The sequence below is a fragment of the Limulus polyphemus genome, unplaced genomic scaffold, assembly GCF_000517525.1.
Source record: "Limulus polyphemus unplaced genomic scaffold, Limulus_polyphemus-2.1.2 Scaffold358, whole genome shotgun sequence".
Taxonomy (NCBI): domain Eukaryota; kingdom Metazoa; phylum Arthropoda; class Merostomata; order Xiphosura; family Limulidae; genus Limulus; species Limulus polyphemus.
Window position 1 is genome coordinate 462,017 of NW_013665968.1, and position 4,607 is coordinate 466,623.

Consider the following 4,607-nt stretch of genomic DNA (forward strand, 5'->3'; position numbering starts at 1 on the left):
CCAGCTCTCACCAATATGAAAGTAATGCAGTAGTTGATTATAAACTTTCAATGTTATTGATTTTCTCAAGATAAGTAACAAAATTACTGCAAAAAAAAGTAATTCTAGTAGAATATCTTTATTTCTTTTTCTGGATTGTTTTTGCATTATATTCTTGCAAAACCTAGTATGTTTTAACTTCATTAGGAAAACATTATTTGACAGTTCTTTTATCATATGAACTTAAATTTTATCACGTATAATTGAAATTTGTTTTCAATTCCTAATAATTTCTTATAATGTGGCAAATATTTAAAAATAGTAAAAATTTCCTACAAACAGCTACTCTCCCTAACTTTGAGGATGGGTATATGGAATGCATTGTCAAGAAAAATCCAGTATTTCTGAAAATAAATTTTTCATCAACTGTAATGATAAATCCACATCAACACTTTTGAAATTATTCCCAATCAGAATTTCAAACATTAGTTCAATAATTATTACATCACTACCAGCTTAAACCCCTCTTTCATCTGTTGCCCACTTTTGTTTAGCCAACACTAAGTTCTCTTTAAAGCTTTACTTTACAAACCCACTTTTCCATCCCTTAATTCATAATACAGAGTAATTATTACATTGTAAATCTTAAATAAAAAATGTTTGTTATATAGTTTGTTTTTTCATTTCCCAGGCTAACCATAGTCACAATAATGTTAAAAAGTACGTAAGCTTGGATAGCTTTATGTGAACATTTTGCTAAAATGAAAAGTTGCCATTGGGGAAGTAATAGATCGAATATTCAAAAACAATTTCACTATTCACTCAGGTTGCAGAGGGCTGTATGTGCATTATAAATTTCTTGTGGAAGGGATAAGTTAGGGTTTTTTATCTAGGTGTATGTAATGCCATAGAAATTTATAAAAAGGGTATTGAGTTATCACCTCTTATTGAAAAGGTTTCACCATTGCCTGAACTATAGAAATAGCCCTAGACACATTTAATAAATGCGTGTACAATATTATTTAAAACTTAATAAGTGTGACTAGACAAATATATTCAATGTAGTGCATTTGTTGTAAAGTACAACCTTACTTTTACCTTGTTTAATTTCAAAATTCACTTCTTCTTTGACTAGATATTAAATGTATGTAATTAACGGCGTTTCTCGTTATTATTCCAGTGTTACTAGTTATGACATTTGCAATGTTGGAAGTACTGTTCGTAACTGTCAATAAATGAACTAAGTTTAAACCAAGGTAATTAACCTTCAAATAGATTTACTGCTATCCTCCAAATGTGTAGGTTTAGAGAGTTTAAAATACTTAACTTCTTGCATAAGGGTATATAAAACCCTACAAGTTCTGAAATTGGAGGAGGGGGGTTGAAAATAAATAACTTCCTACACAGTGGATGACTAAAAGAAACTTGCAACAAGCTTATTTACCCTTTAAATATAGAGAGCGAATGACTTGTGAGAAGAAGCAAAATAATGCAAGATTATATAAAGCGTATGATTAATGGTAGCTAACAGTTTGCATTGAATTAAGGTAAAATGTTTGACCTGCATCACGCATTTTAACATGGTTATTATTTCAACTCAAGTAAACGGTATAAAAACATATTTTATCATTGGTCTTTGAAGACTGCATGAGGACAACTACCATTGTGTCACTCCTACTACAAAGGGATACTTGACAAATACTCTTACAACCAAAGTATCCACCTGCAAAAGAAGGTATAATATCTACAGGCAGTTATTAATCGTTATATAATTATGCTTATGTAAAGTACTTGAAAGAAGTGATGCAGTTTTGTTTTTCCTTAATTAAAATTTTCCCACACAAGAAGAAAATATTATTTTATGTCTTGTTTTACTTCTATAAAACAATTATATACAGTAAACATTTTTAAAGAAGTTAAATTCCATACATTCTTAGAAGGTCAGTTTATGGACTTACAACGCCAAATATCTGGGTTCGATTTCCCGTGATGAACAGAGCGCTAGTTTATTGTGTAGTTTTGCCCCTAGACATTCTTAAAATGTGTAAATATTAGTCGGGTGTTATTACCCGAGGCGAGCAGAATAAGATAGGCCATTGTGTAGCTTTGTGCTTATTTTAACCACAAACAAAACACACAAGCTTAAAAAAAACTACGTAGAAATATTTAGCTTTAAGTTGTCCACGCTTGGTGTGACTGAATACAAACCTGTTATGTCTGATAAAATTTTCAATGTGGTTAGCAAAGTAGGTGCAATTTAGTTATTACATACTTAGTTTATAAATGTTACTATTATTTGTAAGTTGACCGAGAAATATATTTCTTGTTTGATTAAATTTACATGAAAATTTATAATTTTCCATATTAAATCGTCTCTCAGATTTATATATTGTCATGTAGATTTAAAGTTCGACTCGTACATGTGGAAAGTAAACTTAAAACGAAGGTAATATTGTAAACTGTCTTGTACATTTGATAAATCAACAAGAATATTTCACAGTAAACTTTGACAATTTACAAACGGTAGTGACATTTATAACCCGAAAGGTCGTTTTATAATTATCTAGGAAACAGATAAAAGAGCCACGAAGTATGCAATATATATAAATTTCACATACAGTTTAACTTACATAGCAAAGTTACACTTGTTACATCTTATTGTAGGTACGATACTAGGACAAATATATAAAAAACTAACTCACCATGCTACTATGCAAATGAAATTTTCATAGTTATGCATGTGAATAACTGATTATCATAATTAATATTGGAAACGTATCGATAGTAACGACGTTTGTTAGCACCTGCTGTTGGTACGTATGTCAACTGTCTATCAAATAATGCTATTCAGTGTAGTCTGATACGATAATGACGACAACTTGCTGTAGAGTAAGCCAAAGTATTCTGTGAAGTCCTCAATCTTATATTTTCTTTCCGCCACTGCAGTATAAGTACATTCAAGCCACCGAAACTAAATGTAAATCATTTCTGGTACTATAGGTAAGCGTAGAAATTATAAAAATGTATGTACTAACAAATTGTAAAAAAAGGAACATTTAAAGTTAATCATTGTTTATTTCGTGTTTTTTTTTTAGGTTACTATATTCTAAGTAAAACTTTCATTCAGTGTTCTTGATTTTTTCTTAAGTTCGTATTGACTATCTTCTCATCAGGCTTCAAGTAAAAGGGAAAATGAGTAAACTTTGCCAGGGCCACAAATTGGACATTGCAATTGGTTTGGCTTTCATCTTGTAAATAGGCGAAGTTTCTGCAGTTTAGAACTTGTTAAAAAACTGTAGGCGATCAACTATGGCACAGAAACTCTTAAGTCATTTTGCTGTTTTGTATTCACTCGTGATTTTGCAATGAGAAAAGGCCAGAAAAGTAAAGTGATAAGACTTATGTTTGCTATTTCAGAAATGAAAGAACTCAATTAACTATGATATTTCCAGTCACAAAAATGTTATAAATGCTATAGTTTTTCTTTCATTAATTAGTATATCGTTGTGAGAAGGAATGAAGGTCTGTGTTATGAGTTTGCCCTACATCCAGCAAAATGTTGCTTGGGGCCTGCTTCCCATTTTTGTGATAACTTCATTGGCAAGATATAAGAATAATACTGTGTCAATATTTAATTCTTTGAAAATATTTCGGGCAGTGACGACCCCCCTCACACACGTGCGCGCAAATGACTGCGACATCCTTTTGGGCCGGGACCCTAGTTTGAGAAACGCTAAATTAGTCAAACTGCGCCTCCATAAAATTGAAAAAGGAATTTTCTCAACTTGCAAAATAACAATAGTCATTGAGTCATTGAATGTTGCCTTCAAGAGAGTTAATTATCATTTTATCCAAATTTATAGCATAGCATGTAGGTTTGGTTATGTAATGCTTCATTAACAGGACCCCGAACAAACACATATATCTCATTAAATAATTAAAAAAGATTACTTTTTCCATTAACAACAATCCAAACAAGTTTTGGCATTTTTACTCACCAATATTGTCTGGCACATTTTCTTTCACACATTTTATAATCTTTACATTCAACATTCTTTGTTATTGTTTTCTTACCACAACGCTACACAGTAGACTATCTGTACTCTGTCCACCGCGTGGAATCGAACCCTGGATAATAGTATTGTAAGTATCTAGACTTACCGAAGAGCCAACATTCATTATATTACTTGAAAGCTTTAGGTTTGCCGTTTAATACATTGTATCAGCTGCAGCTTTCTAAAATTGAACATGTAATTGAGTTGGCTGTTTTTCTTGTCAGAAATATTATAAATGGTTTGTAAACTTGTCGGAGAGTTTTGAATATCAAATTCGGTGTTTGTTTTTTATACAAAGAAACAGGTATCGAAGCAGATTTTAACACTGAAGTAAGATAAAGAGGTAAATTGTGTCTTATATAAATAAATAAATAAATATATATATAAAAGACGTATTAGCTGACATACCTATTCGACGTACAGGAAGGATATAGGTAACACCTGGGAGTCAAACTTGCCTACCCCCAAAGTCCCTCCCAGAAGGGGGGAGACAAAGTGTAATGTAAGGTTTTCAAATTCGATGACGAGGAACCCACTTTGAGACTAATAATGGCTGGAGACGGCTTAAATGGG